General features: G+C 35.6%; 1 protein-coding gene across 1 annotated transcript in view; it reads left to right on the forward strand.

Moving 5' to 3' along the window:
- The first annotated feature begins 224 nt into the window (after positions 1–224).
- LOC120868618 (coiled-coil domain-containing protein 7-like) overlaps positions 225–15,841 on the forward strand; it is a 121,823-nt gene continuing 106,206 nt past the window's right edge. The window contains exons 1-3 of the mRNA XM_040247329.1: positions 225–323; positions 9,041–9,148; positions 9,807–9,929. The gene's annotated coding sequence lies outside the window, so the exon portion shown is untranslated. The remainder of the gene's footprint in view (positions 324–9,040; positions 9,149–9,806; positions 9,930–15,841) is intronic.

Genomic DNA, 15,841 nt, shown 5'->3' on the forward strand with positions numbered 1-15,841 from the left:
AATATTAACTTGATTTATTTGGAATTATTTATAAAGAAGAATCACAATTTTGCTTGGGAAAGGTCCTTCCACACTATTAAGTGTTCCCAAATGTCCCTCATATACATTAATTGTTTTCATTTTTAAGTTTGATACATTCAAGAAATAATGAAAGATAAAAAGTTTCGTTAATGACATTGTAGTTATAGAAGGTAATTAGAGTTCTATGATGTATAATTTGTAATTACTTGTTTTAACTTTTGTGATTAAGGCTGATATTTTAGAAGAGAATTTACAAACTAAGATTGAAAAACAAACTTACCAAGAAGCAAGAGAATTTCAAGGTAAAAAGATTATGTCTTGTAAGAAAAAGATGTTAATGATTTTGTGTTCCCATGTTACAAGTAAATGAAGTGAGAACATTACTAAGTATAGAAATAACTTTTTAGACAGTCGTGAGATAATATATAAATATACTGACCAATGTGTAAAGATTAATTTGGTGAGTTAACATACTGCTCAGTCTATCTTAACTAAACTTTGTGTAAAAGGAAAGTGATAGCTTTGTTTCAAACAAATAACAGTATTTGGCATTATGAATTCTTAACATAATATACCCTAAATCCATCAGAGTACAGCAGGAAAAAAAAATATGCTTTGTGTTATAAATAATTAATGTTTTAGCTGGGTTTGGGAGTGTTCAATGTATATTTTATAAAACATCAGTTTATTCTTTTTTTCCTAACATACATAGCTTTTATTATAACCCATCCCTATCTTATTGCATTAGTTGAAACTTCCAAAGTAATTTTTTTTTAACAGTTGTGATGCAAGGAGATCAAACCAGTCAATCCTAAAGAAAATCAGTCCTGAATATTCATTGGAAGGACTGATGCTGAAGCTGAAACTCCAATACTTTGGCCACCAGATACGAAGAACTGACTCATTGGAAAAGACCCTGATGCTGGAAAAGATTGAAGGCAGAAGGAGAAGGGGACGACAGAGGATGAGATGGTTGGATGGCATCACCAACTTGATGGACTTGAATTTGAGCAAGCTCCAGGAGTTGGTGATGGACAGGGCAGCCTGGTGTGCTGCAGTCCATGGGGTTGCAAAGAGTTGGACATGGCTGAGTGACTGAACTGAGAGTATGGAAGTATCGCTCTTCTTTTGTGCTTTGAAATGAGAGTGTTTCTATGGTTTCCCTTATGATGATTAGTTACCTGAGGTAAATATTTTGATTATGGTCAGGATGTTTTCTTTTGTTCAGAGTTTATCATGAGTTTTTAACCAGTAGTTGAACTCAATTAATTGACACATTTTTTTCATTGTGATAAAAGATACATAAAATTTGCCATTTTAATCATCTTTAAAGTATAAAGTTCAGTTGCATCAACTGCGTTCACAGTGTTGTGCAATCATCACTACATCTATATCCACAACCTTCATCACCCTGAAAAGAAACATGTTAGGCAGTAACGCCCACTCCTGCCTCCATCCCGTCCCTGGTAACCTCTCACTTTCTTTCACTCACTTACTTTCTTTCACTTACTCACTTACTTTCTGTGGGTTTGGCTATTATGTTCCATGTAAGTAGAATTATATATTTGTCCTTTTGCACCTGGCCTGTTTCACTTAGCATAATATTTTCAAGGTTCACTACAGTTTAGCATATGTCAGAATTTTGTTTCTTTTTATCAACTGTGGTGTTGGAGAAGACTCTTGAGAGTCCCTTGGACTGCAAGGAGATCCAATCAGTCCATCCTAAAGGAGATCAGTCCTGGGTGTTCATTGGAAGGACTGATGCTGAAGCTGAAACTCCAATACTTTGGCCACCTGATGCGAAGAGCTGACTCATTTGAAAAGACGCTGATGCTGGGAGGATTGAGGGCAGGAGCAGAAGGGGACAACAGGATGAGATGGTTGGATGGTATCACTGATTCAATGGACATGAGTTTGGGTAAACTCTGGGAGTTGGTGATGGACAGGGAGGCCTGGCATGCTGCAGTTCATGGGGTCACAAAGAGTCGGACACAACTGAGGAACTGAACTGAACTGAATGTATTATTGTATGTACATACCACATTTTGTTTATCCATTCATCTGCTGATGGACATTTAGATTGTTTCCACTTTTGGCTACTGTGAATAATTCTACACTGAACATGGTGTAGGATATCTGTGTAAATCTCTGTTTTCAATTGTTTGGGTAGGAGTATATTTGCTGGATCATAAAATAATTTCAAGTTTAGCTTTCTGAGGAACTGCACAACTGTTTTCCACAGCGGCTGCACCATTTTCTGTTCTCAGTAACAATGTACAATGGTACACACCCTTGTTTTCCTTTTTGTTTGAATTATGTTTATTCCAGTAGGTATGAAGTATATCTCATTATAATTTTGATTCATATTTACTTAATTATTATACACATCTTTTTATGTGCTTATTGGTAATTTGTATATCTTCTCTGGAAAAAAAAGTCTTTACAACTCCTTTACCATTTTTAAAAAAATATTTAAAGTATTTATTACCTACTTTAAACCAAGTCTCAATAAAACACAACAAAATTGTACAACCATATAATATCCTCTTATCAAAATTAAATTAACTTGGAAATAAATACTTTAACATCATGTATTTGATCTTTTTAAATTTTTATATAATTTTTATAAATTGTATATAGTTTATTAATCAAATAAGATATAAAAATGGAATTAGAAAATAGTAGAACTTTTAATGATAAGGAAAATATTATATATCCAAATGTGAAAAATATTGTTTAAATGGTTCTTAGAGAAGAATTTCAAAATTTAAATACTTTATTTATTTATTTATTTTAATTGGAGGCTAATTACTTTACAATATTGTGGTGGTCATCTATTTCACATATGGTAATATACATGTTTCAATGCTAGTCTCTCAAATCATTCCACCCTCACCTTCTCCTACAGAGTCCAAAAGTCTGTTCTTGACATATATCTCTTTTCCTGTCTTGCATATAGCGTCATCATTACCATCTTTCTAAATTCCATATATGTGCATTAATATACTGTATTGGTGTTTTTCTTTCTGACTTAACTTCACTCTGTATAATAGGGTCCAGTTTCATCCATCTCATTAAAACTGACTGAAATGCATTCTTTTTAATAGCTGAGTAATATTCCATTGTGTATATGTACCACAGCTTTCTTATCCCTTCGTCTGCTGATGGACATCTAGGTTGCTTCCATGTCCTAGCTATTGTAAACGGTGCTGCAATGAACATTGGGGTACATGTGTCTCTTTCAATTCTGGTTTCCTCGGTGTGTATGCCCAGTAGTGGAATTGTTGGGTCATATTTCCAGTTTTTTCAGGAATCTCCACATTGTTCTCCATAGTGGCTGTACTAGTTTGCATTCCCACCAACAGTGTAAGAGGGTTCTGGTTTCTCAAATCCTCTCCAGCATTTATTGTTTGTAGACTTTTTGATGGCAGCCATTCTGACCGGCATGAAATGGTACCTCATTGTGGGTTTTGATTTTCAGTTCTATGATAATGAGTGATGTTGAGCATCTTTTCATGTGTTTGTTAGCCATCTGTATGTCTTCTTTGGAGAAATGTCTGTTTAGTCCTTTGGCCCATTTTTTCATTGGGTCCTTTATTTTTCTGGTATTGAGCTTCATGAGCTGCTTGTATATTTTGGAGATTAATTCTTTGTCAGTTACTTCATTTGCTATTATTTTCTCCCATTTTGAAGGCTCCCTTTTCACCTTGCTTATAGTTTCCTTCATTGTGCAAAAGCTTTTAAGTTTAATTAGGTCCCATTTGTTTATTTTTGCTTTTATTTCCATTACTCTGGGAGGTGAGTCATAGAGGATATTTCTGTGATTTATGTCAGAGAGTGTTCTGCCTATGTTTTCCCCTAGGAGTTTTAAGAGTTTCTGGTTTTGCATTTAGATCTTTAATCCATTTTGAGTTTATTTTTGTGTATGCTGTTAGAAAGTGTTCTAGTTTCATTCTTTTACAGGTGGTTGACTAATTTTCCCAGCACCACTTGTTAAAGAGATTGTCTTTTCTCCATTGCATATTTTTGCCTCCTTTGTCAAAGATAAGTTGTCCATAGGTGCATGTATTTATCTCTGAGCTTTCTGTTTTGTTGCATTGATCCATATTTCTGTCTTTGTGCCAGTACTGTACTGTCTTGATGACTGTAGCTTTGTAGTATAATCTGAAATCAGGGAGGTTGATTCCTCCAGTTCCATTCTTCTTTCTCAAGATTGCTTTGGCTATTTGAGGTTTTTTTGTATTTCCATACAAATTGTGAAATTATTTGTTCTAGTTCTGTGAAAAATACTGTTGGTAACTTGATAGGGATTGCATTGAATCTATAGATTGCTTTGGTAGTATATTCATTTTCAGTATATTGATTCTTCTGATCCATGAACATGGTATATTTCTCCTGTATTTGTGTCATCTTTTATTTCTTTCATCAGTGTTTTATAGTTTTCTATATATAAGTCTTTTGTTTCTTTAGGTAAATTTATTTCTAAATATTTTATTCTTTTTGTTGCAGTGGTGAATGGGATTGTTTCCTTAATTTATCTTTCTGTTTTCTCATTGTTAGTGTATAGGAATGCTAGGGATTTCAGTGTGTTAATTTTATATCCTGCAAATTTACTTTATTCATTGTAGCTCTAGTAGTTTTCTGGTGGTGTCATCAGGGTTTTCTATGTAGAGGATCATGTTATCTGCAAACAGTGAGAGTTTTACCTCTTTTCTCATCTGGTTTCCTTTTATTTCTTTTTCTTCCCTGATTGTTGTGGCTAGTACTTCCAAAACTATGTTGAATAGTAGTGCCTCACCCATTTTTTAATTGGGTCATTTCTTTTTGTTGATGAATTGTAGAAGTTCTTTATATGTTTGGGCTATTAAACCTTTATCAGATATATGGTTTGCAAATATTTGTCATTCTGTAGGTTATCTTTTCACTTTTTTGATAATATCCTTTAATGGATAAGAATTTTCAATTTCGCAAAGCTCACCTTATCTTTGTGTTGTTGTTGTTCCTTGTGCTTTTGGTGTTATATGTGAGAATCCATTGCAAAATCCAAGGTAGTAGAGATTTATTCCTATGTTTTGCTATAGGAGATTTATGAATTTAGTTTTGAGTTAATTGTTTTATATGGTATGTTCTGCAAAAGTATCAGTATATGCTTTTCACTCACAAATAGCAGCTCATACCTATTAATGGTTGGTCAGAGCAGTGACTTGGAATCTGAAATGGGATGTAGACCAACAGTTCCAGTCCCATAGATGGTAAAGTTGCTGTAGTATCCTGATTCTGGAGAGCATTTTGGGTCAGTGGGGTTAGTCTCACTGCAGTGCCAGCTCTAGCCCCTAGTAGAAGTTGCAGTGACAGGAACTCCAGTTATCTCTGAAAGCTGGCTACAACGTCTTTCCATATGCATTTTAAGGAGGATACGGACTTAGCTGTTGTTGGATGGAATGTTCTATAGAAATAAAAAAACTTCTGTAGGACTCTTAATTTATAGTTTTGTTCAATTCTGTTTCCTTCTTGATCTTAGTTGCTTTATTCATTGTTTAAATTTGGACTTTTTTTTTTTAACTTTTTATTTTTACTTTATTTTACTTTACAATACTGTATTGGTTTTGCCATACAATGACATGAATCCACCATGGATGTACATGAGTTCCCAATCCTGAACCCGCCTCCCACCTCCCACCCCATATCATCTCTCTGGATCATCCCCGTGCACCAGCTCCAAGCATCCTGTATCCTGTATCAAACATAGACTGGCGATTCGTTTCTTACATGATAGCATACATGTTTCAATGCCATTCTCCCAAATCATCCCACCCTGTCCCTCTCCCTCAGAGTCCAAAAGTCCATTCTATACATCTGTGTCTCTTTTGCTGTCTCACATACAGGGTTATCATTACCATCTTTCTAAATTCCATATATATGTGTCAGTATACTGTATTGGTGTTTTTCTTTCTGGCTTACTTCACTCTGTATAATCGGCTCCAGTTTCATCCATCTCATTAGAACTGATTCAAATGTATTCTTTTTAATGCCTGAGTAATACTCCATTATGTATATGTACCACAGCTTTCTTATCCATTCATCTGCTGATGGACATCTAGGTTGTTTCCATGTCCTGGCTATCATAAACAGTGCTACGATGAACACTGGGGTACACGTGTCTCTTTCAATTCTGGTTTGCTCAGTGTGTACACCCAGCAGTGGGATTGCTGGGTCATAAGGCAGTTCTGTTTGCAATTTTTTAAGGAATCTCCACACTGTTCTCCATAGTGGCTGTACTAGTTTGCATTCCCACCAACAGTGTAAGAGGGTTCCCTTTTCTCCACACCCTCTCCAGCATTTATTGCTTGCAGACTTTTGGATCGCAGCCGTTCTGACTGGTGTGAAATGGTACCTTATTGTGGTTTTGATTTGCATTTCTCTAATAGTGAGTGATGTTGAGCATCTTTTCATGTGTTTGTTAGCCATCCGTATGTCTTCTTTGGAGAAATGTCTATTTAGTTCTTTGGCCTATTTTTTGATTGGGTCGTTTATTTTTCTGGCATTGAGCTGCAGGAGTTGCTTGTATACTTTTGAGGTTAGTTGTTTGTCAGTTGCTTCATTTGCTGCTATTTTCTCCCATTCAGAAGGCTGTCTTTTCACCTTGCTTATAGTTTCCTTTGTTGTGCAGAAGTTTTTAATTTTAATTAGATCCCATTTGTTTATTTTTGCTTTTATTTCCAGAATTCTGGGAGGTGGATCATAGAGGATCCTGCTGTGATTTATGTCGGAGAGTGTTTTGCCTATGTTCTCCTCTAGGAGTTTTATAGTTTCTGGTCTTACATTTAGATCTTTAATCCACTTTGAGTTTATTTTTGTGTGTGGTGTTAGAAAGTGATCTAGTTTCATTCTTTTACACGTGGTTGACCAGTTTTCCCAGCACCACTTGTTAAAGAGATTGTCTTTACTCCATTGTATATTCTTGCCTCCTTTGTCAAAGATAAGGTGTCCATAGGTGTGTGGATTTATCTCTGGGCTTTCTAGTTTGTTCCATTGATCTATATTTCTGTCTTTGTGCCAGTACCATACTGTCTTGATGACTGTGGCTTTGTAGTAGAGCCTGAAGTCAGGCAAGTTGATTCCTCCAGTTCCATTCTTCTTTCTCAAGATTGCTTTGGCTATTCGAGGTTTTTTGTATTTCCATACAAATCATGAAATTATTTGTTCTAGTTCTGTGAAAAATACTGCTGGTAGCTTGATAGGGATTGCATTGAATCTGTAGATTGCTTTGGGTAGTATACTCATTTTGACTATATTGATTCTTCTGATCCATGAACATGGTTAAATTTGGACTATTAAAGTCTCTGAATATTATTGTTGTAGTGTCTGTCTGTAACTTCATATGGTCAGTCATGAAATATCACACATAACATTTTGGTCTGGAGGTGAACTCCTCAATATACATACACAAATATAGATACACATTCATACACATATATACCTACATAGACATAAATGCATATACATAGATATATTTTAAAATCATGAGTTCTCATGAATGTCTTCAATTCTAATTTATCCTCTCAGGTCTTATTTTTTCCTTCTTTTGTTTTGTATGTGTATGTCCTTCCTTCTACAGTGTGAACTTGACTCTGAACAACAGCAGCACATTTACTCATTTTATGTATCCTATAATGCTGCTAAATTTGTTTGAGAATTCTTTGCCATTTTATTTCCATTTTAGTATTTTGTTGATTTTATTTTGCAGGTGATATGTACAATATTAACCTACTTCCCAAAGTATAAGCATGCAAAGGATGTACAGTTGTCCCTTGGTACCCACAAAAGATTGGTCCCAGGACCCTCCTAGATACCGAAATCCAGAGATGCTTAAGTCCCTTATATAAAATGGTGCATATATTTGCTATATTTGCATATAGCTTATGCATATCTTCCCAAATATTTTAAATCATCTCTTGCTTACTTATAGTACCTAATACAATGTGAACACTATGTAAATAGTTGTAACTACAATGGAAGTATTATCCAAGTAGTTGCCAGCACATGGCAGAGTTTTTCTTTTTGTAACTTTGTGGAATTTTTTCTGAATGTTTGCAACCTGCCGTTGATTGAATCTGCAGATGGTGGTACCCACAGATACAAATGGCCAACTGTACTTAGAGAACTATCATTCCTCCTGTACTCTCCAGCCCTACTGTTACCCCCTTGAAGGCAAATAAGTATATTGTTTCTGATTTAACTTTCTAGTGTTTTGTTTTGTAAAGATTAGTGTCTCTGTTTCTCTCCACTTTACCCCCTCATTTCCCATGTTTTCCTTCTCAAATGGTAACATACTGGATATCTTTTTTCTTTTTTTCTCATTTAACATTATGTGCTAGAAATAATAAAACACAACCCCATTAAAGCTATTTTCATGTCAAACCTAGTGTTATGGTAATTTAGTTGTTGTTGTTCAGTCACAAAGTCATGTGTGACTATCACAACCCCATGGACTGCAGCATGTCAGGCTCTTCTGTCCTCCACTCTCTCTCTCTCCTGGAGTTTGCTTAAATTCATGTCCACTGAGTCAGTGATGCTCTCTAACCATCTCACCCTCTGCTGCCCACTTCTTTTGCATTCAGTCTTTCCCAGCATCAGGTTCTTTTCCATTGAGTCAGCTCTACCCATCATGACCATAGCCAAAGTATTGGAGCTTCAGCATCAGTCCTTCCAATGAATATTCAGGGTTGATTTCCTTTAGGATTGACTGGTTTGGTCTCCTTGCTATCCAAGGGACTCTCAAGGGACTCTCAAAGCACCACACTTTGAAAGCACACTTCAGTGCTCAGCCTTGTTTATGATCCAACTCTCTTACATGAATACTGGAAAAATCATAGCTTTGACTATATGAACCTTTGTCAGCAATTTAGTTATAACTTTAAAAAAATGAGAGAGAATTCTGCTGTATGTTTGTTATAAATATAGAGATTTCACAATAGTTCTATCTATTTAGTAGACTAAAATGCATCTCTTTATGTAGCTCCTGGTAGAGAAGTAGATGAAAATCCTCTGCTTGAGAATGAAACACCATCAGAAGCTAAAAAACAGTTGTTGAAACCAGGAACTGCTAGAGTAAATAGACGCAATGGTAAGATTTATAGATATCTTTTAATTATTTGTGCTTCCCTTGTGGCTCAGCTGGTAAAGAATCTGCCTGCAATGCAGGAGACCTGGGTTCAATCCCTGGGATGGAAAGATTCCTTGGAGAAGGAAAAGTCTTCCCCACTCCAGTATTCTGGCCTGGAGAATTCCATGGACAGTATAGTCTGTGGGGTCGCAAAGAGTCAGACACAACTGAGCAAATTTCACTTTAAATTATTTGAAGTTAAGCTCATTAAAAGATACTTTTTCTTTAATTTTCATTAAATAATGGATAAAGCAACAAAGATCAAGATAGAGCAAAAAAATTGAACAACACCTTATAAATATTTGTGCATATGTTTTATAGAAGTTTTACGCCTTGATGTAAGTGTAAATACCCTAAGATAACTAGAAAACTAAATGAAACCTTTGATCAACTTTGTTTGGTATTTGCATCGTTAATGACTAGTACATAACAAGACTGCCTCTACACACACTCATGAAAACTGCTTACACAAATTGCCTACTTCTCTTCAGGGTCTCTCTGAATATGTATTATAATTCACTGCTTTACAGTCCTCCTCCTTTAGTGTTACATGAATTGGAAGAAACTTTGCTGATTACTTGGTATATTCAGAAGTTTTATAATCCATTTTTCTATTTAGCGTTTCTTATAACAGAGCCAAAAGATATAACTATTGATGATCAATTGCCTGAGGATATAGCTTCAGTTTTCAATAGGCAGTCTCAAATTAACCTTGAAGCTTCAGGAAGTGGCAGTTTTGATAGTAAGTAATTAATTTAAAATCTTGAAAAATATTTTCAGTTAAATTCAGGAGAGCTCTGATCCATAGTTCATGAATGTATCTATAAGTATTTTGTTCATTGATTATTTATCTGTGTTCTATAATTCCTGAGTTGGATGGGTTAAATTTCCTGCTATGATTATGAATTACTCTGTTCTGTTCTTATGTTGTATCAAGTCTTGTCTTATGATACTTTATCATTGATATTCATATAAAGTTAAAATGAATAATTTTCCTAGAATTTTCTAGGCAAGAGTACTGGAATGGGTTGCCATTTCCTTCTCCAGGGGATTTTCCAGGGTTGCCAGGGAACAAATCCAGGTCTCTTGCATTGCAGGCAGATGCTTTACCATCTGAACCACCAGGGAAGCCCCGAGAGGACAGACCCTTTTCTAATAAAGGACCCACTTTATCATTTTTATAGTTTTTGGGGTTTTTTTTGCCATAAAAAAACTACCATGCCTGCTTTTAATGTGGCTTTAACTTCTGACTGGTATTTTCATGACACATTTTTTTCTGTCCTGTTGTTTTAATCATTTTGTATCATTATGATTTTTCTTTTAGTATGAAGATTATAACTGAGTATTTTTCAAATTCAGCTTGAAATGTTTGTCTTTTTTTCTTTGAATATTTGTTTATTTGGCTTTGTTGGGTCTTAGTTGTGGCACATGGGCTTAGTTGCACCATGCATGTAGGATCTTAGTTCCCTGACCAGGGAACAGACCCAAGTCCCCTGCATTGTAAGGTGGAGTCTCAATCACTGGACCACAAGGGAAGTCCCTATATCTTTGTCTTTTAATTAGCAGTCATAGTCACACTTCATCAAATATTGATGCTTTGAGAGTAAAGTTATACCATTTTCTTTGTGCTTCAATTCTTCCTGCTTTATAAGTTTCTTTTACTCTTTTTCTGATATATATTTTTGTATCATTACATATTTTTTTCTTAGACATATCTAACACTGCAAATTTTAACTTTATTCTAAAGTGTCTGGCGTGCTGCCGTTCATGGGGTCACAAAGAGTCAGACACGACTGAGCGATGGAACTGAAATGAAAGTGTGAATATGCCAAGAACGTGAAATAATATTTTAAATAGTGCTCAGTTCAGTTCCCTCACTCAGTCGTGTCCGACTCTTTACCACCCCAGGAATCGCAGCACGCCAGGCCTCCCTGTCCGTCACCAACTCCCGGAGTTCACTCAAACTCACATCCATCAAATCCGTGATGCCATCCAGCCATCTCATCCTCGGTCGTCCCCTTCTCCTCCTGCCCCCAATCCCTCCCAGCATTTGAGTCTTTTCCAATGAGTCAACTCGTCGCATGAGGTGGCCAAAGTACTGGAGCTTCAGCTTTAGCATCATTCTTTCCAAAGAAATCCCAGGGCTGATCTCCTTCAGAATGGACTGGTTGGATCTCCTTGCAGTCCAAGGGACTCTCAAGAGTCATCTCCAACACCACAGTTCAAAAGCATCAATTCTTCAGCGCTCAGCCTTCTTCACAGTCCAACTCTCACGTCCATACATGACCACAGGAAAAACCTTAGCCTTGACTAGATGGACCTTAGTCTGCAAAGTAATGTCTCTGCTTTTGAATAGGCTATCTAGGTTGGTCATAACTTTTCTTCCAAGGAGTAAGCGTCTTTTAATTTCATGGCTGCCGTCACCATCTGCAGTGATTTTGGAGCTCAAAAAAATAAAGTCTGACACTGTTTCTACTGTTTCCTCATCTATTTCCCATGAAATGATGGGACCAGATGCCATGATCTTCGTTTTCTGAATGTTGAGCTTTAAGCCAACTTTTTCAATCTCCTCTTTCACTTTCCTCAAGAGGCTTTTTAGTTCCTCTTCACTTTCTGCCATAGGGGTGGTGTCATCTGCATATCTCAGGTGATTGATATTTCTCCTGGCAATCTTGATTCCAGCTTGTGTTTCTTCCAGTCCAGCGTTTCTCATGATGTACTCTGCATAGAAGTTAAATAAGCAGGGTGACAATATACAGCCTTGACATACTCCTTTTCCTATTTGGAACCAGTCTGTTGTGCCGTGTCCAGTTCTAACTGTTGCTTCCTGACCTGCATACAGATTTCTCAAGAGGCAGGTTAGGTGGTCTGGTATTCCCATCTCTTTCAGAATTTTCCACAGTTTATTGTGATCCACACAGTCAAAGGCTTTGGCATAGTCAATAAAGCAGAAATAGATGTTTTTCTGGAACTCTCTTGCTTTTTCCATGATCCAGCGAATGTTGGCAATTTGATCTCTGGTTCCTCTGCCTTTTCTCTAAAACCAGCTTGAACATCAGGGAGTTCACAGTTCACGTATTGCTGAAGCCTGGCTTGGAGAATTTTGAGCATTACTTTATTAGCATGTGAGATGAGTGCAATTGTGCGGTAGTTTGAGCGTTCTTTGGCATTGCCTTTCTTTGGAATTGGAATGAAAACTGACCTTTTCCAGTCCTGTGGCCACTGCTGAGTTTTCCAAATTTGCTGCCATATGAAGTGCAGCACTGTCACAGCATCATCTTTCAGGATTTGAAACAGCTCAACTGGATTCCATCAGCTCCACTAGCTTTGTTCATAGTGATGCTTTCTAAGATCCACTTGACTTCACATTCCAAGATGTCTGGCTCTAGATTAGTGATCACTTTTAATTTCATGGCTGCAGTCACCATCTGCAGTGATTTTGGAGCCCCAAAAAATAAAGTCTGATACTGTTTCCACTGTTTCCCCATTTATTTCCCATGAAGTGATGGGACCAGATGCCATGATCTTTGTTTTCTGAATGTTGAGCTTTAGCCAATATTAAATTATTATTCACTTTAGATTATTGATATCTCTGAATATCTAAACAAGACTGATTCTATTTACAGACATGAAAAATAGAGTCACATATGTTTATTCTTTGATAATCTTTTTTAATGCTTTATTACCACAGAGTATGACTTGTTTATATTTTAGTAAATGAGTCAAAATATTGTTGGGTAATCAACATATATTGCATATATTGCTTATAGCACAAATCTGGTTGTCTAGTACATATGAAAGTCATCTTATAGCTCAGAGTATGCATGAAGTATCAGAAAAATTATTTTCCTTGGAGTTGATAGAAAAAATTCAGTAGTAAATATTATTATAAAAATTATTAAATTATTTTAATTGAATTAATTGATTTTAATTAAGTGGAATATGTAGCCTGATTCAGACTTACAATATCATTGCAAAGGTTTTTAAAGTTATATTAAAATTTTTTTTTAATTTCTTGGTTTTCTTGAATTTTTGGTTCATTCTACCACTTGCTGAAACATGCATATTGAATTCTTTTGCTATAATTTTGGATTTATCTATTTTTGTATTACTGGCCTCCATATACTGCCTGTGTTATTAAGTATATACAGTTTTATAAAAGAGTATGTTTCTAGTGAACTCACCTTTTTGTTAAAGAGACCATCTTAATCTTTGGTAAGTTCCTTTGACTTAAATTCTGTTTTGTCTGATGTTGTCATAACTATAGCAGATCTATTTTGATTAATATATGCATACATATCTTTTTTCATATATTTGCTTTCCACCTTTATGTATTATTAAGCTTTGGTGTGGTATATCTTATAAATAGTTTATAGTCAGATTGTTTACAAATCCAATATTTTTTCCTTTATTCCAGTAACACATAATCTATAATTATTAAAACTATAAATATATTGTATATAAATATCCTCAGATACTTTGGTTTTACCCTCCTATTTCATTTTTCATTTTTAAGTGAATATTGAATCACTATTTTTTATTCCAATTTTAAAATCAATTTCATGGTTTAAAATGTGAAAACTTAAAAAAAGTGAATATGCTTAGAAAAATGAACTTACCTTCAACTTTTAAGTATATGTATGAAATAACAGAGTGCCTACACATTCTTTCAGTAGAAACACTGTCATGGTTACACTAAACATCATAGTCCAGTCTTATATTTTGATCTTTTAAAAAATTGTGGTCATTTACTTAAATTGTTACAAAAATGAAAGGAAACTTTAGGTGATACTTGGTCTATCTTAATTCAGAAGCTTCACAATAGAAGTTTCCTGTTTTAGTGGATTAAAATCTTTTCTTATAGTTGAGAAAATGGGTATCAGATGAAAATATGTCAAATGAAGATGAAGTTTTAATCTCAAAAATCCCACCTCAAATTAAGAACGTTGGAAGTTCTAGGAGACTGTTTTTGAAAGCTTGACTATGATATGTATATGTGTGGATCTCATTGAGTATGCTTTACTTTGGGCTTGTTGAGCTACTTTATGTGAAGATTACTGTTTTTCATAATATTGGGGAAGCTACTGATTGTTATTTCTTCACAGATTCTTTCTTCTTTCTCTGCTTTTCCTCTTTGTTGCCCATTGTGCTTATGTTGATACGCTTGTTTCCATCAATCTCTGAGGCTCTGTTTATTTCTCTTCATGGTCCTCAGACTGGATAATCTTAGTTTACCTCTGTTCAGTTTCACTAAGTCTTTGCCTTTTTAACCCAACCTTTATTCTTATTTTTTTAAATATAAATGTATTTATTTTAATTAGAGGCTAATTACTTTGCAATATTGTATTGGTTTGGCCATACATTAACATGAATCCACCACAGGTGTACATGTGTTCCCCATCCTGAACCCCCCTTCCACCTCCCTCCCCATACCATCCCTCTGGGTCATCCCAGTGCACCAGCCCCGAGCACCCTATATCATGCATCAAACCTGGACTGGTGATTCGTTTCACATATGATAATACACATGTTTCAGTGCCATTCTCACAAATCATCCCACCCTCACCCTCTCCCACAGAGTCCAAAAGACTGTTCTATACATCTGTGTCTCTTTTGCTGTCTCACATATAGAGTTATCATTACCATCTTTCTAAATTCCATATATATGCGTTAGTATACTATACTGGTGTTTTTCTTTCTGGCTTACTTCACTCTGTATAATAGGTTCCAGTTTCATCCACCTCTTTAGAACTGATTCAAATGTATTCTTTTTAATGGCTGAGTAATACTCCATTGTGTATATGTAACCACAACTTTCTTATCCATTCATCTGCTGATGGACATCTAGATTGTTTCCATGTCCTGGCTGTTACGTGTCTCTTTCAATTCTGGTTTCCTCAGTGTGTATGCACAGTAGTGGGATTGCTGGATCATATGGTAGTTCTATTTCCAGTTTTTTCAGGAATCCCCACACTGTTCTCCATAGTGGCTGTACTAGTTTGCATTCCCACCAACAGTGTAAGAGGGTTCCCTTTTCTCCACACCCTCTCCAGCATTTATTGTTTGTAGACTTTCGGATAGCAGCCATTCTGACTAGCTTGTAATGGTACCTCATTGTGGTTTTGATTTGCATTTCTCTGATAATGAGTGATGTTGAGCATCTTTTCATGTATTTGTTAGCCATCTTTATGTCTTCTTTGGAGAAATGTCTGTTTAGGTCTTTGGCCCACTTTTTGATTGGGTCGTTTATTTTTCTGGAATTGAGCTGCAGGAGTTGCTTGTATATTTTTGAGATTAATTCTTTGTCAGTTGCTTCATTTTCTATTATTTTCTCCCATTCTGAAGGTTCCCTTTTTACCTTGCTTATAGTTTCCTTCGTTGTGCAAAAGCTTTTAAGTTTAATTAGGTCCCATTTGTTTATTTTTGCTTTTATTTCCAATATTCTGGGAGGTGGGTCATAGGGCATCTTGCTGTGATTTATGTCAGACAGTGTTTTGCCTATGTTTTCCTCTAGGAGTTTTATAGTTTCTGGTCTTATGTTTAGATCTTTAATCCATTTTGTTTTTGTGAATGGTGTTAGAAAGTGTTCTAGTTTCATTCTTTTACAAGTGGTTGACCAGTTTTCCCAGCACCACTTGTTAAAGAGATTGTCTT

The sequence above is a fragment of the Oryx dammah genome, unplaced genomic scaffold (assembly GCF_014754425.2).
Source record: "Oryx dammah isolate SB20612 unplaced genomic scaffold, SCBI_Odam_1.1 HiC_scaffold_10, whole genome shotgun sequence".
NCBI classification, from domain to species: domain Eukaryota; kingdom Metazoa; phylum Chordata; class Mammalia; order Artiodactyla; family Bovidae; genus Oryx; species Oryx dammah.